Source organism: Jaculus jaculus, chromosome 13, assembly GCF_020740685.1.
Source record: "Jaculus jaculus isolate mJacJac1 chromosome 13, mJacJac1.mat.Y.cur, whole genome shotgun sequence".
Classification (NCBI taxonomy): Eukaryota; Metazoa; Chordata; class Mammalia; order Rodentia; family Dipodidae; genus Jaculus; species Jaculus jaculus.
In genome coordinates, this window is record NC_059114.1 from 4413216 (window position 1) to 4419215 (window position 6000).

Sequence of the window (6000 nt, forward strand, 5' to 3'; positions counted from 1 at the left end):
TTTTCGGATCCCTGTGAATGGGCCACAAGCCTGAAACACACTCGTCCACCAGACCTTGATTCACGGCTCGCCTTGTTCCATCTCACTATTTAACCCTTGTATCCTGAGTTTCAGGGGCCAGTTTTGTCTGCTTCCTAATTAGACAGTAAGCAGTTCGAAGGGCAGAAGTGTAAGAGGTGTCTGTCTGTGGTTGCGCTGGCTACCCAGGATTAAACTCATAACCTCGGAGGCACCGCCGCTGCCACTGAGCTGTGCCCACCGCTGCAGCGGCCTTGGGCGAAGTAGGTGTTCAGTAAACATTTGTTAACTAATTTTGAGCTTTGCACCTCAGGCCTCCAACCCTTTGTTTCTACAGTTGGCAATTTCTTTAAGGTACCTATTTTCTCAACACATTAGATATATTTAACCTGCAATTAAGTGGAGGTGAACTGCACAAAACTGTCTTTCAAAGGCGTGTGGTGAAGAGGATTTCCTACCACGTTCCAGTGGAGTTTCAAAAATAGATCGGAAGGTTCCAAGCCATGTGGCAACTTGTGAAAACAAGTACAGATTTTTTTTTTCCCCTTAGCCTAGAGAGGTGTACCAGACAAAGGAAAGGCTATGTGACAATTAATTCTACAAGACTCCTCACTTTTTTTTTCTTTTTTTGCAGATTGGCCTTTGAAAAAACATTTTAAGTATTTTTATTTATTTACGTATATTTTTTCAAGCAGAGAGAAAAGAGAGACAGACAGAATGGGTGCATCAAGGCCTCTAGCCTCTGCAGACGAATATCAGATGCATTCAAACTCCAGATGCATGCACCACTTTGTGCATCAGCCTTTACGTGGGTACTGGGGAATCAACCCCGGGTCATTAGGCTTTGCAGGCAAGTGCCTTAACCGTGAGCCATCTCTCCAGTCCCTAGAAGAATTTCTGTATGGCAGATGTGATTCTTTATGGCAGATGCGATTGCCATCAGTTTCATGGAGAGATTCGATCACCCCTTGAGCTAAGCTTATGTAAGCAGGGATGAATGTAAAATTGTGGGACAGCAGGTGCTCTGAAGAAGTTTAGTGTTTGCAACCTTAGGCAGGGTGGGCAGACTTCAGTCAATGATCTCACACTTCAGAGTGCAAACACAGCCTTCTCAAAGAAGTATAGCTGGAGAGATAGCTCAGCAGTTAAAGGCACGTGTCAGCAAAACCTGGCAGCTTGGGTACAATTCCCCAGTACCCACATAAAGCCAAATGCACAAAATGGCACAGGAATCTGGAGTTCTTTTGCACTGGCAAGAGGCCCTGATGCAGCTATACTCTTTCTCTTTCAAATAAATAAATATTTTTATTTTTATCTACTTATTTATTGATTGATTTATTGATTGATTGATTTTTCAAGGTAGGGTCTCACTCTAGCCCAGGCTGACCTGGAATTCACTATGTAGTCTCAGGAGGCCTCGAGCTCACAAAAATCCTCCTACATCTGCCTCCTGAGTGCTAGGATTAAAGGCGTGTACCACCACACCTAGCCAGAAACTTTTTTTTTAAAGATTTTTTTAAAACTTTTTTAAAAGTTTTATTTGTTAAAGACAGAGACAGAGAATGGGCTTACCAGGGCCTTTGGCTGCTGCAAACAAACTCCAGATGCATGTACCACCTTTTGCATCTGGCTTTAAATGGGTACTAGGGAATCGAACCTAGGTCTTTAGGCTTTGTAAGCAAGCACCCTAACCGCTGAGCCACTTCTCCAGCCCCTCATTCAGAATCTTGTACTAGATAGAGTGTACCACATAAGCGCTCACGGGGACATGGCTTTCCAGGGCAGAGGCACTTCAGTAGACCCCATATTGTGATGATTCAAAGACGCCTCTCCTATTGTAACATTAATGAGATCAGATGCCTTTCATAATTGGTGTAGACAATTAATATTGTGTTTCTTATATCCCACTGCTGATACAAATATGAAATCTGTTTACTGAATCAAAGGACATCTGACCATGAATAGCCCCTGAGGAGAGGAGATGAAAGTTTGAAATATCCAATCTGCCCAGTGGCTCCTGGGATTAGCAAATTATTAATCTATCTTTATCACTCTGAGGCAATAAATTCTGATTGTGGAGGGACTTGGTTAAAGCCACAACAATCAAAGACTGAAACTAGAATTTGAGATATACAGACCAAGATTCATGTTACAACAGTTTTGTTCCTTTTATTTTTTTTTTTTTCAGGACGTATTTTTTATTATTTGCAAGCAGAGAGAATAGCCATGCCAGGGCCTCCTGCCACTGCAGATGAACTCCAGATATGTGTGCCACCTTGTGCATCTGGCTTTATGTGGGTAATGGGGATTCAAACCTGGGCCATTAGGCTTTGAAGCAAGCATCTTAACCACTAAGCCTTTCTCCACCACTACAACAGTTTTATAACATGTCCCAAGCTCCTGTGCTAAGCTTCCTGAGAGGTGTAGTGGAGACGGGGGCTTGCCTGCCTTTGTATCTAGAATTTTAGGGCAGAAATCCCATTTCTGGCAGTCCCAACAAGCTGCATTCTGCCACTGTCCCAATCCACCAATTAAAAAGACAAGTGTAGCCAGGCATGGTGTGCGCACGCCTGTAATCCCAGCTCCTGGGAGGTAGAGACAGTAGGATCTCTGAGAGTTCGAGGCCACCCTGAGACCACATAGTGAATTCCAGGACAGCGTGAGCTAGAGTGAGACCCTACCTCAAAAAAAAAAAAAAAATCAAGTGTGGCCAGGCATGGTGGCACACACCTTTAATCCCAACACTTGGGAAGCAGAGGTAGGAGAATCACTGTGAGTTCAAGGCCACCCTGAGACTCCATAGTGAATTCAGCCTGGGCTAGAGTGAGACCCTACCTCAAAAAATAAAAAATAAAAATAAATGAAAGGATAGGTGTATTAGTTACTTTACTCATTTCCACGACCATACCTGAGCAGAAGCCGTTTAAGAAAGGATTCCTCGCTCATAGCTCAAGATTATAGCTCGCCATGCAGAGAAGGCAAGGCTGCAGGGATGCGAGGCGGCTGGTCACATTGCCTCCACAGTCGGGAAGCAGAGAGGTGGCGGCTGACGCTCAGCCAGCTCACTCCCCTTTGTGTGCAGGCCAGGCCCCCAGCCCATGGTATCACTCCACCACGTCAGTGTGGGTCTTCTCGCCTCGAATAATCTGATCTCGAGAATCCCTCACACACATGCCCAGAGACTTGTTTCCGTGGTGATTCTAAATCCTGTCAAGCTGACCACTGTGATGATCCATCCAGCAAAAATGTGAGAAACAAAGAGAGGAGATTTGATCAACATGAAGAACGCTGGTGGGGCTGGAGAGATGGCTCAGCAGTTAAAGGACGGGAAAGGACAGATAATTGGGATCTAGTTACTCCTAGGTCCATCTTTGGAGTACTGACTTGAGTGTTAGTGGTTTTTGTTTTGTTTTGTTTTTGGTATGTGGTTTTGTGTTTTTGTTGTTTTTTTTTTTTTTTTGAGACTTTAGCCCAGGCTAACTTGAAGTTTACTATGTAGCCTGTGTTGGCTTCAAACTCACAGCAATTCTCCTACCTCGGCCTCCAGAGTGCTAAGATTACAGGCCTGAGCCATTAGGAAAGACAGCAGCTTTAGACTGAGTTAAAATAAAAGAGCCCGCCAGGCATGGTGGCGCACGCCTTTAACCCCAGCACTAGAGAGGCAGAGGTCAGAGGATCGCCATGAGTTCAAGGCCACCCTGAGACTTCATAGTTAATTCCAGGTCTGCCTGGGCTAGAGTGAGACCCTACCTCAAAAAAAAACAAAAGCAAATAAACAAATAAATAAGCTGGAGCAGAAGGCATTGCGGATGCCCTCTTGAGCAGCTCTGGTCATGGTATGGGTATGGTCCTGCCTACCGTCTCAGGATCTGTGAATTCCTGTCCTGTGCCAAGGGGACCGACCCTTCCTACGGGACCATCCACCTGCTCCAGGCTGCAGCCACTCCATCATGGCTGTGGTCTGACTTGCAGGCTTGGGGTGGGGGGTGTGGGGAGTCATTTCAGTCCCTTATCATAGAGACATCTATGGACTGGAATCCAAGGTGACTCAACAGGAAAGGTTAAGGAAAATGACTCACTCTCTGCCTTCAGCGTGAATGGGGTGATGTACAGATAGTCCCCTTGCTGTGACCCGGTACCTGATAAAAAGTCACTCGATGGAGGAAGGGTTTATTTTGACACTTGGTCGTAGCTGCTGGGAAAGGATGGAAGCGGGAGTATGACGCAGCTGGTCACACTGTCCCCACAGTCAGGACACAGAGAGAGAGGGATGCTGCACTTAGACTTTTTTTTTTTTAAATTTTATTTATTTATTTGAGAGTGACAGACACAGAGAGAAAGACAGACAGAGGGAGAGAGAGAATGGGCGCGCCAGGGCTTCCAGCCTCTGCAAAAGAACTCCAGACGCGTGCGCCCCCTTGTGCATCTGGCTAACGTGGGACCTGGGGAACCGAGCCTCGAACTGGGGTCCCGAGGCTTCACAGGTAAGCGCTTAACCGCTAAGCCATCTCTCCAGCCCAGACGTTTTGTTTTTATTTATTTATTTATTTATTTATTTATTTTGGTTTTTTGAGGTAGGGTCTCACTCTAGCCCAGGCTGACCTGGAATTTATTATGTAGTCTCAGGGTGGCCTCAAATTCACAATGATCCTCCTACCTCTGCCTCCCGAGTGCTGAGATTAAAAGTGTGTGCCCAGTTCTGGATTTTTGTTGTTGTTCTTGTTTGGTCTTTTGTGTGTGTGTGTGTGTGTGTGTGTGTGTGTGTGTGTGTGTGTGTTTTAATCCAGTCTGTGACCCCAGCCCATGGGCTACTGCCAGCCATCCTCAAAGGTGGGTCTTCCTTCCTCAGTTAAGCCTCTCTGGGAATATACTCACTGACAAGTCCAGATGTGTGTCTCCTAGGTGACTGAGAATCCAGTGAATAATGGAGAGTAACCATCACACATAGATGAGCAGGAGTGAGTGCCAAATTCAAGGAGAAATACACATGCAAATAAAGGCAGAGGTGCCAGGCTCCCAACCTGCTTTAGTTACCTGCTTGTTTGTTTGTTTAAATGAGGAATCAATTATTACTCACAAAAGCAAGTTCTAACTGCCTATGTCACACCTACCCACAAGGACCTCCTTGAAAAGGTCCCACTCTGTAGCCCAGGCTAGCCTTGAATTCTCCACAATCCTCCCGCTTCAGCCCCCTGAGTGCTGATGTCACAGGTTTGGGGAGCAGCATGGAGCCGTTCTTAGCTCTGGGCACATTTAACGCAAGGGTTAGAGGCTAGACCTGACATCCAACAGTCAATAAAACTCCCCAAGCCAGGAGCTCTCCAGTTCATTACCTTGAAACCCTGGAATAAGGACGAGTGTAAAGTCAGCAGAAGAGCAAGTTAAGCAGGGGTTATTATTAGAAAAAAACATTTTTAAAAGGGGGAAAAAAATGAAAGTGAAAAAGAAAGCTTCCAAGCTTGGAGGAGTCCAGGGAGATTGCAGAGCAACTTGGCTGAGGGAGGCGTAGCTGTGGGGATGTCAGTTATCAAGTTGGGTGGACTGCATTGGCTCCTTTGAATGTCTGTAGGGGTGAGAACAACGTCCAAAAAATAAAAATAAAAGACAGCTGGGTGTGGTGGCGCAAGCCTTTAATCCCAGCACTCAGGAGGCAGAGGTAGGAAGATCACCATGAGTTTGAGGCCGGCCTGAGACCACATGTGAATTCCAGGTCAGCCTGGGCCAGAGTGAGGCCCGGCCTTGAAAACAAAACAAAACAAACACACACACACACACACACACACACACACACACACACAACACGGCTAAGTGCAGTATCCATCTCTCTCTGTGTCCTGACTGTGGAGACAACGTGATTAGCTGTGTCATACTCCCGCTTCCATACTTTCCCATCAGCAGTGACCAAGTGTCAAAATAAACCCTTCCTCCATCGAATGACTTTTTATCAGGTTCCGGGTCACAGCAAGGGGACTATCTATACAT